Source organism: Micrasema longulum, unplaced genomic scaffold (genome assembly GCF_059751315.1).
Source record: "Micrasema longulum isolate JH-2025_06_02 unplaced genomic scaffold, ASM5975131v1 h1tg001765l, whole genome shotgun sequence".
NCBI classification, from domain to species: domain Eukaryota; kingdom Metazoa; phylum Arthropoda; class Insecta; order Trichoptera; family Brachycentridae; genus Micrasema; species Micrasema longulum.
Genome location: NW_028278940.1, coordinates 66,894 through 79,805, shown reverse-complemented (window position 1 = coordinate 79,805; position 12,912 = coordinate 66,894). Strand labels below are relative to the sequence as shown.

At 31.3% G+C, this 12,912-nt stretch overlaps 1 protein-coding gene across 2 annotated transcripts in view; it reads right to left on the bottom strand.

The window, feature by feature from the left end:
• The window catches only part of LOC148274064 (oxysterol-binding protein-related protein 9), a 94,028-nt gene that overhangs the window by 65,674 nt on the left and 15,442 nt on the right, over positions 1 to 12,912 (bottom strand). The window lies entirely within an intron of this gene.

Here is a 12,912-nt window from a genome sequence, read left to right as displayed (position 1 = left end):
CATTTAAGGGACATCGGGACAAGCTACCTAAAAACGGTATGATCCCGTTCAAAATCGTTCACCTCAAATATGCTGGCAATTTATTGCTACAAATGTTTATTTAGAGTTTTAAGGTATACGTTTTTAACTGTTGGAAAAAACCAATGTTTATATTTTGGTACTAACGCCTAGGATTTTTTTCAGTCAGGACTATTTTGCCGCACGTTTTTTTCATACGGTAAGAAAATTTTCAGAAACATTTTGAACTGTTATTTTTAAATTTAATGCGAGAGACATTTTTTTATGAAAATGCACGCTTATAGTGAGATTAAGAGTGAGTACGTTTTATTAGAAAATAAAGGTAACGATCAACAAGGAGTCTCGTCCAGGTTAAACCTGAGGATGTTAAAGAGCTCGCCCCCTCCCTAATAGTCCGATACTTTACGGATCTGGGCTTGGAGGGGGAGATTTAGCAAAATGAGAGCTCTCGCCTTCCACGCAGTAGCCGGGCTCTTTATAGACCTGGGCTTGGAGGGCGAGAACTGTTCACGCGGACCCGTCACAATAGATCTTCACAGGTCGCAGTGACGTCAGGCGCTCGCATACCACTGACCCCCCCTCTAGGAATAAGAATAACAATCGTGAAGGGAGAGTATAAATAAAACAATGGAAGTTTATTTCACACCACACAGATCTACTGCAGTGGAAAATCATGTTGACATAACAAGTTGTACAACAATTCCATTGTGAATTATATTACATACAATCACAGAACGGAGAATTATTACGATGAATACAAGTAAAAATGAAAATAAAGTTTTAGTTTCTGAAAGAATATAATAAATTACCTATATTATTTATATATTATGAACTTTAAAAAAAATATTTTTTTTAATAACAAGAAATATTTGCGTTCTTATGATTTACCCAAATATTTAATTTTGAGGGCCATTTTCATCGAGTTGTAAATAACTCACTATTAGAAAATGGGAATCAAGTTGGGGCAGAGTGAAATGAAATATGTTTTCAGGCGTTGGCGTTGCTTAGTAGGTAAATTGGTTCAGCAGGATGAATCTCACCCATGTGATAAAGGTTTCAGCTCTTTCACTCCACAAAAGTCAACAGATGGAAGAGTAGAGGAAATGTGGATGTTTGAACATAGGCAGAATGGTGAATGTTACACAGTGTGTAAAGTGGCTACTTAAACCAGGCAATGACAGGTCATAAGCCCTGTAAATGCTTAGACTTCCATATTCCCTTCACAAAAATGTTTTCTCTCTCTGTTGAAATAAATTTAAATAAGTAAATATTACATTTTGTCTCGACATTCTTTGCTATCTTACGCAAAAAGTTTATCTACGTAACGTGAATGGGTATGGAGAATTGGACGTTTGAATATGTTAGAAACTTTACGAAACCAATATTCTAAAAAAAAGTTTTTCATTTGTGACAAACGTTTTCCGAGTACGCTTAAAAACAGGAATGGCTCGTTATTATTTTTCGCTTTGCCAGACATAAATTTGCCTGAAATTGAATCATTCTCTTCTCTTCCCTTTAAAGGTAAGTTTATGTTTTCATTGCGCGTTTTATGTTTAGTTATGTTATAAGCCCTGTAATTGCCTAGACTTCCATATTCCTCTCACAAAAGTGTTTTCCCTCTCTGTTGCAACAAATTAAAATAGTTATTTTTATTTATTAAAAGAAAATAACAGCTATTAAAACAATAAAAAATACAATATTTACAAATAAACCATAATTATAGTTTTGTATATATTACTCCGCATCTTTCCACTAGTAAAAAAAAAAGTGGCTTTTAGCGTTTTAACTTGTTGACATATTATTTTTAAGCTAAGCGAAACAACGTAACCGACGACAATGTGGGCGGTTACGCTAGCTCGCACCACTGACTGTCTGAAATTATAGGCAAAACAGCGTTACCGCCACTATCTTGTATAGCCCCCGCCACACTATGCTCATTGCGCTGCTCATGCTCATGCTCCTCGCGCTGCCACCCTCTCGCCCGATGTTGCCATTTCCACCCACACACTGCTCTACTCGCGCAATTAATCGCACTTGTCATTTGTTTTTCTATACCATAGACGATGAAACTGTGACAGAGTGCGCGCTATGCATTTTTAGTATAGCTAATTATATCAATGTTATACAAAGAACCTAAAAATGAAAGAAAGAAGAAAAAAATCTAGAAAAAAATGTCATAAAGTAGATGCTTACATAAATAATGAAGGACTAACTGAAACTGAACATGATAAATACTTAGGACTAACAATAAACGACAGACAATTGACACGGACAATTCATATCAACAATTTAATTAGCAAAGTGGCGACATTATCGAGTCTTTTTTTTAAAATCAAAAACTTTGTTCCAAAAACGGAAAAAAAATGTACGAAGCCTATGTAAAAACTAGAATATGTTATATGCAACTACAATGGGGAACAGGAAATCAAAATGACATAAACAGACTACAAAGACAGCAATTTTTTTTATTAAAGTTAGTATCTGACCTACATTATCTAACAGCAACTAAAGAACTTTTTAAACAAACTAAACAATTAAATGTAACTGAACTCTTAAAACTAGAATTCTTACAATTTATTCATAAATTAGCCACTGATGTAATTGTAGACGAAGAATTAAAACTTGAAAAAAACTGTAGTAAACATGAACACAATACGAGAATATCAGAAAAATATCATATACAACCTTCTAAAACGAGAAAAGGACAATCGAGACTAATAAACCATGGACTGAAATTATACAATAAACTACCAGACAAAACTAAACAAAAGATTCAGACAACCTTTACAAAAGATGTTAAAAATATTATTATCAACAGTAGAATGAGAATTTTAAAAGAAAAATATTTAGTTAAATGTATGTAACCCATTAGGGTAGGGTTATCAAAGAAAATTAAAAAAGAAAAAAAAAGAAATACATCATTCAAAAATGACGCGTGTCTTGTGTGAGCGCTCGATGCGTAACCACATGCGTATTGCGACCACGCGATTATGTGGCCAACCACTCGCGCTTATATTGCCGGTCCTTTGACTCGCGCTCAAAAACCAACAAAATAGGGAGCGGTGGGCACGACGAGGAGCATGACGTGCGGCATGACGAGTAATGTTGCCACACTACGTCTCTGCCTCCTTTCCTCGCTACTTCCCATGTCACTTGTCGAGTGTGCGGCAGGCCCATTAAAAGCGGAAGGTATTTAAAAAAAAAATTACAATTTTAAAAAACCCGTCAGGGTGACATTAGAAATTTTATATTGTCTTGTCATTTTATGTCTCGTCTAGTCTAGTTAGTTCAGTCATCATGTGCTTTTTCAGATTGATTTTAAATTTGTCTCCAGTAAAAGTTTTCAAGTAGTAAGGTAAGTCGTTGTAGTGTTTAAGTCCACTATGTAGTATTTTTGACTGTCTTGTGTTTGTCTTTGCTTTTTCAATGTGATAGTGTTGTTGTTGTCTGGTGTTATATTTGTGTATGTCAGCATTTTTGGCTAATATTATGTCGTCGTCTTGTATGTTTCCCAGTGTTATTTTTAAACAATTTAGCTGTCATTTCAGTATGGCAGTAAACAACAACCATTATAAATCCCATTTACCGAATTATTAAAAAATGTATATACGGAACAAAAATTTTAAAAAACCTTCTGCACAATTCACTTTTTTGTCGCTTGCGTTGTTCTGCCGATTATGGCTCGATATATTGTATTATCAATGTTGTAATAATATTTACCACGGTTCTAGTATAAAAAAAATACATCGAACATGTTATACGTTTTTTAGATCACTTTTTTATTTATTTCAAGTTGTTTAAAAATAAGAGTAAACATTATCTTTTCATGATTAAATTAATGCTTCAAATATTTATTTTCAGATAACATTATCTGGGAAAACTGTTTTTATGCAGCTAACAATAATTTATTGCAGAAAACAAGTTTTAATAACTTTTAATTTATATTAGCTATTGCCAATACCATACGTACATAATACAAACCTACTACACACTTATACTAGTTTTGTTCTACATTATATGTTTCTATAGCAGAAATCAGCGAAATTTAATAACAAAATCGATATTGAACCAAGTGGTTCTATATTCTATCTATATATATAAAAGGCAACGTTCGTATATGTGTCCTCGATGGGCTGAATAACTACTGGACCGAATTACGTGCGGTTTTTTAGCGAAAAGCAGATCTTTGCCGTGAGCATATGTTTAACTCTTAATATAGTCAATTTATTGAGCAGAAAAAAGTTAGGAGCGTAAATGTTTTTTTCATCGTTCACCAGGGCTGCATTCGCCGAGAATGCATATACAAAAAAAATGGAAGGATGTTATTTTTTTGAGTATAATAAAAGTTTGTTTTTAAATAGTTACAAACAACTTTCGTTTTTTATGGATACCAATCAGATATAATTTCTACCCATTTTTTTCATTTTTACTGGATTTTTGGTAATACTAAAATAATATTACCTGACATTTAATACATTTTTGAAAATCGCATTGCTAAAACAATGCACCCCTGTTGGTGAGAAGAGCAGAATTTTACATTTGCAATCGGAATTCTATATGTAAAAATGAGTTATTTTTTTGTTTTGAAAATCAATCATAAACAAGTACTTAGGTTCCTTCTTATCAACGAAAAGTTATACCATTTAAGAAAACGGAATCTGTTTCTTTGGTTACGTAAAAGCATTAAGATTTATCTTGAGACAAAACGGGGTCTGACTTTTCTTCATACAAACTCATTTTCACCCTGGATTATGGCACTATAAATAGTTACCATCGGCGTGTCTCAATAGTTTTGCTTTATTGATAAATAGTTAATTATGGGGACTAGAACTATCTAAAATCCCACAAAAACGTAGTTTCATTAGCAGTCTTCGGAAGCACGCTATACAAATGTGATACCGTGATATTGTGTTTATAAAAAAGAAAAAAATCTGTTCAATTTTGAGGTGCGGAAAATGGGACAACGAAACGTCGATTTTGTATATTTTAGTTAAGCATAAAAGGTCCGAAATACGGTTGTCTTTTTCGCATAGCATCGGGGAGGCATCTTCAAGATAGTGACAGAAAAACAATGTTCAAATACCTATTTATCACAATTCGCTGTCACCGCATATCCTCACAATCTATGTATTTCGAAACACAAAATAAAGCCTTAAGAATCATTTTGAAAAAAAACAGATATACGAGGGTAAAGTCGATGGTAAATGAAATGAAATTATTAACATATAAACAAAGAATATTTTACAATACAATGATATTTGTTCATAATATTATAAACTCCAATAAAAAAACAGAATTTTGGAAAAAAAATGATCGGAACCAGCATGAACACGATCACAATACTAGAGAAAAGAACAAAATTAGACTTCCATTTAGGAAAAAGGCAAAGTCACAAAATTCAATTTTATTTAAAGCAATTAAAAAGTATTACGAAATGGAAAAAAATATTTATGAAGAAAAAAACATATCAAAATTTAAAATAATGGTCAAGACATATGTGATAAACAATTTATAATTTAAATATATTTGCAATGTTATTATTAGAACACACATAACAATATGTATGATATGTATGCCCTACTTTAAGATTTAAATAAAAAAAAATAAAAAATAAAAATAATCATGTATATGTACAAATCTAATTTTAACTAAATACAATCATTGATATCAAACTTCCGATTGTATTCATTTAATATACATACTTTATGATTAAAAATAAACGGGAATTTGAATTGGTATGAAATTCTGTACAGGACTTCCTGTAATAGGGAAATGTTACGTTTTTTAAAAAAACATCTTTAAGTAATAAAGGTCTATGAAATACTGTCCGGTGAAAAAAAATTTTTTTTTGCCAATTATTAGTAGCATAAAAAATAATTTTAAATTTGTTATTTTGAATTTCTGCAAAAACGGTCATTTCGTTGGCCACGCCCCTTCTACATAACGATTCATGGTTATTTTTTCCTTGCTATTGAAATTCGTGTAGAAAAATATCACGAATCTTGACGTCACACCAACCAAGACCAAACACGTCGCGTTTTTCTACGGACGTATTTTTATTGAATTTCTTTTTTACATTTATGCATGAAAACATTTCTCCACAATATCCATATTAATTTTGAAAATACAATGACTTATTCTAAATCTATTTCATATATTTTTATCGGTATTCGTAGTATGTGATATTTTCAGTATTTTTTATTTTATTTTTTTATTCTTTAGTATAGCAAAACTGTAATTTACGCCTCGGTCTGTGATGTAGTGGTCAGCGCATTTGCCTACCATCCAAGGGGTCTCGGGTTCGTTTCCCAGCATGAAATATTGATTTAAAAATGTGTTTTTACACCAGAATATTTCATAGTCCCTGAACTGATACCTGAAGCGTAAGACTGATAATCTTACCTTCATGAAACGAAAATGACCAAGATACACTGCGATTGGTGCACCAATGCAATGCCCTAAGCACCATTAGGTGCGGAAAGGGAATGATGATGATGACATCATAATATAGAATATAAACGGACTCAAATAATGAATTTAAATAATATATAATAATGTGTTTATATATTTAATAAAATATTACAGGTTTTCAATTGAAGTAAACTATATTCTTAGATACAATCATAGAAAAATTAGCAAAAAATCTACTTGAATTATTTTATTTTTTTAATCCTTTCTTGAACTGACAAAAATGGGCTCGTTGCAGCAATTTTCGCATGTCGACTGTTTTTGTCGGCCTCGTGGAGTAATGGTCAGCGCGTTTGTCTACCATGCAAGAGGTCTTGGGTTCGATTCTCGGCATGGTTAATTTGAAATATTTATTTAAAAGGCTGTTTACACGTCAGAATATTTCATAGCACCTGGACTGGTACCTGAAGCGTAAGACTGATCATCTTACATTCGTGTAATAAAAATGATCAAGATGCGCTGCGATTGGTGTACTAATGCAGTGCCCTATGCACCTTTCAAATTTATTACTTGGACAAATCAGTAACAAGTCATAAATTAAGATTTTAATACGATTTATATTATATACAAAACCATTGATCTTCTAATTAGATCTATAACAAATGTGTTCACTTATACGTATGTATTTTAGTAAAATTTTGCCGTTGTTAACTATATAATTTGATTTCTAAAATAAGAGATAAATAATATTTTTAGTATTATATTGTAATACGGTAAAACCTCGTTTTTATGTTCCTCAATTTTACGTTTTCCCGCTTTTTACGCCGAAATGTTAAGGTCCCATTTTTTTATACATTCTCATTTAAATATCCCCCCAAATGATATTTTTTTACGTTTTGGTTTTACGTTGAAAATTTTACGAAACTCATTCAATGTGTCAAAAGACGGCGAGCCGTGCGCCACCGCGTTTACCCAAAATGGTGAATAAAATCAAGGTAAATAAAAAAATGTGTAAATTGTTGTCTCAAACTGAATTCAAAGTAGGTTCAGTGTAATTGACCATTTTGTTCAAATGTCTAATTTTGACATTTTACTAAATTGTGGCATGCGGTTGACGCATGAAGAATAAAGTCATCAATAAATTGCGATGCAGAAAGTTAAAAAATTTGGTATGGAAATATTATTTGAAGTTATAAACATAATTTGGAAAGAAGATTGTTAAAACAGTTATCATAAAAGTGTGAACAGTTTTGCCGCGATGTAAATGACAGTTGTAATTATGTGGTGTCATACTAAAAAAAGTGATACCATATATATAAAATTTCCCAATATTTAGGGAAAAAGATCATTGTATGCACTTTATGCTAATTCAAATTTTTATTTTTGTGTTTTTAAGGTTAAGTACCCATATAAATTTATTTAAACATTTTTTTTTAAATTCAATAAAAAAAATTATGGTATTGATTAAAAAAATTTTTTTTTCAGTGAAATCATAGGTAAATATGAATACTCCCGAATTAAGACCGTTTTTAAAATTTTTCTGCAGTTTTTCATTTCCTCGCTTTAGCGTTTTCCTCAGTTTAACACTTTTTCGCTGCTACCTTGAAAAACGTAAAACAAGGGTTTTACTGTATAAAGTACCTTAATCAAAAAGGCAGGTTAAGTACTAGTATTGAAAAACAAAGTAAACATTGACATCTATTGTTTGAATTTTATAACTTTTAGTATTGATACATACACTAAATAATTGCTTGATAGTTAATCCTTAAAATAATTCTTATTCTTGCCACCAGGTTACGCCACAAGAGGATTATAATAAACGGATATTTTTTTTTTATAAATCCTTTATTATAAAGTATAATACAAATTAATATCATTCTCAGGAGTTATTAAAACTCAATTCGGAGCATAAATAATATTAACATCTTTATAACTAAATATATCACATCATTTCAACCAATAACCTTTTCTTACGATAAATAAATAAAAACACTTCCAAGAATGGAGGAAACGGTAAATCTAGGACTTAGGAAGATAAGGTCGTTAACATCACATGCTACACTGATGCAAATATAGTGGCAGAACCAAAAGATGATTTACGGCGCACGTTACACGAGTTTCATCCATCATGTTAGAAATTTAACATGAGCATTAATCTCCAGTAGTACGTTTTCTTTAAATATTTCATAATATAAATAGTGATATATGAGTTATTCTACGTACCTACATGACTACAATTTCTGATGATTAGAACATATCTATCTCAGTTAGTAAAACGTTTTAGTATTTAGGTTTTAAAATCTCGAGCCACAGCGTCCTATACTTCGCAGTGAGGGAAAAAACTACTAAAGCCTCGGAGGCATCTGTAGCCCAATCACAAATAACTATCGACGTGCTAATAAGCGACGTGATAACAATTTCTCACCATGGTTGTTTATCGTATTTACGATTACAATGGAACATCTGTGAACACCTAATATTAAATGTCAAAATATTTACATTTCGTGACTTATAATCCTGCTGCGCAATCACGTATTTGAATTTCACCGGTGAATACATAGAAAATATTCCTAAAGTGCTATTTTTATTTGTTTATTTATTATTTATTATGCTATTTATTGCATTAAGCCGGTGGTTGGAAAGCCAAATGTCAAGAAAAGCAGTCGCCATAGTAATTGTAGTTTAATTTTCACTTTTTTGTATTAGATACTCCTTACTATTTTGCAAATGCAATAAATTGTATTATTTTTTAGAGTAAACGCCGATTTTTCGCCAGTGAACTGAATTTATTTACGAGGAAAACAAAAAACAAACCGACACCAGCGTTGACTTAGAGATTACACACACGTTGACTTATGACTGCGATCACTTAAGCACGTTAGTTATTGTTCATTGTGATCGCTCAAATGCTTAGCATGTTTTTAAGCGCGTCGATAGTTATTTGTGGTTGAGCTACTGGATTCCCAAGAAATATCATATGGGAAAAAAAATCAATGAAGGAATGCTAGACCCGTGAAGACAAACTGAAGCACAAAAAAAATCAGTAAAAAGGCTTTGTATGAATAAGCGAACAAATGAAAAACTGGATCAAGAGAAAAAAAAGCTTTCACTTAATAAACAGGTTTTATATAATTTTTCATTGCTTATAACTAACAATTTTGTAATTGGATAATTCAGACAATCTGACTAATACAAACGTCTGAATCAATATTAGAGTGCACGGGAAAGGTAAGGGTTGTATTGCATTCGTAATTGCTGGTATTGCAACCCTTCTTTACCTTGCGGGAGTCTCCCTGCGGGGGAGAGCTCGTGTCATGCGATGTGTTACCATGCAAGGACATATACTAGTATCTAGTTCATTGCCAACTGACAGGTGTCTTATAAGGATGACTAATATTATATTCTCCCACAGTTAGTTGAAACAATTCAGTGCAAAATAGTTATTTCCATTTTTAATATATTCATCACATGTTTTCTCTTCACCCAATGACTCGTAAATATTCTAAATGTCTTAGCGCAAACAAATCAAATTTTATAGATATGGCAAAAGCGATTAATGGAAAAAAATAAAACAATAAAACTAATAAAATAAAGAAAACGACTTTGTTTTAAAAACCTGTTTTTTATTTTTTCCACCTACCGGTTTCAAAGCTAAACAAGCTTCTTTCTCATGGTTTACTTAACTAATAAATCAAGTCTTTTTTTCTTGAAAGAATGGTAATGAGAGATGGATACATTTAAAAAAAGACAGGAGTGGACTAAAAGAAATATTGTTTATTTGGTTATTTATTAATATTAATACCAAATTACTACTAAATCCTTTTTTAAAATATTTTACCTTTCTTTTGCAAGAAATTTAGATCTAAATAACTCCCAAGCGAGAAAATCCAGCCAGTCTTCAAACATTTGAATGTAAAACAATGTTGAATTAACTGGTAAAAGAAGTATAAAAATTAGATTGGATAATTGATTTCAGGTATTGCCTAGTAGGTGAATTGATTCAGCCGGATGAATATCATCCACGCGATAAAGGTTTCAGCTCTTTTACTTCACAAAATAATTAATTCATTTTCATAAAAAAATAATGTTTTGATTAATGGTACGTAACTTAATGTTTTTGCCTAAAGAAAGTTTTATTTTTTTCATTCATTGTTTTCATTCAATATTCTAGATTACTTTTTATACTAAAGTCCGAGGAGGAATTTAACGACATAGATATATTTACCAAAAATATTAAATTTATCAAAACTGCCATGGGTAATAAATTGTCTTTGTCCGCATCCTCCTCTCCGTTGCTCTCTATCCCTGAACAAATATAAGTTTTATAGTGAGAAGGTCTTTTAATATAATTATGTATCCCCGTACTGCGGGCCAACTGTTTGTGACACCTGATTTTTATAATCCGAATCATTTCTATCAAACTTATATGTTATTCTTATTTATATATTATGTAGGTGCATATAATATGCATTTGTGTGTTCGTTTTGAATCAACGTTCGCGTATTGTCAAACCTTATTTTATTGTTGTCATTATTTCGTATTTACTGCATTTTGTGGTTACCTATCGTATTGTATAGGACTCGTCGCACATTATTCATTCGATGTGTATCAGTTAAATTTTAAAATAAAATGCTTTTTTTTTTCAGAATACAGTTTTGAAATTTAACACACTTTTAAAAAAAAATTTACAATTTATATCATTTCTCGATTTGAATTTTAACAAAAAGGTTTCTAACTTTTTACTGAGCTCTTTAGTGTACCGTTTTTAATACAATTACAAGTTTTAAACATTTATTTTTTTATACTTACGCAATCACACACACGCACCCTCTCCCTCATTCATTCCCACACGCACATGTATCCTCTCCCTCAATTCATTCACGCATACACATATTCACATACACATGAATACAAACGTCACACAAATACAATTACTAAACTTCTTTTCTTATATATTATGTGTCATTATATTTACAGTGGATTTTTTTAATTGGCTTTAGCATTGTTAAGATTTTTCTACTTATTTTGTTTATGTAATAGCTGTATAAATCCCAAATAAAATAAAAATAAAATAAAATAAATTATTACGAAACACTCTCAATTTTTCTCCGCTGGAATTCTTTCATAAATAACATCTTCGCTACTAAAATATAATTAAGCAATTAAATGCAATACTTATAACGTATGAGATATTTTCACGGAAACACAGTTATATATGGGATTATTTAGAGAGTAGTGGCTTGCTTTATTGATTTAAAAGTGATTTAATAGTTTAACTAGACGCTAAGGAGACATTTTTTTATCAATAAAAAAAGTATTAAAATAAGCATTATATATTATAAAGATAAATAATAGTGTTAAGAAGATTTAATTACTTTAATTTTTTGTCTCCAATTAACAAATAAAATGCACAAAAACACAGTCTAAAGCGCAAGCTGTCAAAAACATATTGGTGTAACATTAATTACCACTTGTAAACGTTCATTTATGAACTTCATTTTCTTCATAGAGTTTTATGAACCGACTGCCGTGAAATACAAAAAGTGGAAAGTCCATATTTTAGCGACTGTAAAATAAAGAATATGCAATAAATTTTTTTTTTTTGACTTTTTGTATGAAAGATGATCCTTATGGCAAGTAGTAAACTGTATTGCCAAAGACCGTTAAGGGGTTAACTAAGAATTATAAGAAAAATATTTAGTTGGTCTCGTGGTGTAATGGTGTAATTTTGGTGTGAAATGTTTATTCAAAAGGGTGTTTTCACACTAGAATATTTCATAGTCCGTGGACTGGTGACCTGAAGCGAAGAATGATCATCTTACCCTCATGAAACAAAAATGATCAAGATACTCTGCGATTGGTGTACCAATGCAGTACGGTATGCACCATTATGGAAAGGGAATGATGATGATGACCATTTTTAGTCACATGACATTGCGGCGAATAAAATATTTATCAGTTTGAAAAAAAATTATGCTATTCTTTTTTCTCAAGTCTAGTGTTTTAAGGGAAGAAGACATAATTAAAATCAATAATACTGACCAATATAAAAAAAAAGTATTCATTTGATTTTTTTTTTTTTTTACCATTGCCATGATGCATAAAGCGTGATATTGAGATAACTACAATGATTAATAGTATACACACAAAGTTTGCTAAACTTAAATTCTAAATTGCAAAAATACAAAATATGACAGGTTAATTATTATGAAGATGATTAGTTGAAAATTAAAAATAGTACCATACCAAAGACATAATATATAGGTATTATTATTCTTATTCTTAGTGGTGGGGGTCAGTGCCATGCAAGTTCCTGACGTCACAGCGACCTGTGAAGATCTGTTGTGACGGGTGTCCCAGAGAATAGTTCTCACCCACCGAGCCCAGGTCTTTAAAGAGCCTGGTTATTGTGTGGGAGTCGAGAGTTCTCATTTTGCTAAATCTTCCCCTCCAAGCCCAGATCAGCAAAGCATCGGGCTATTGGGT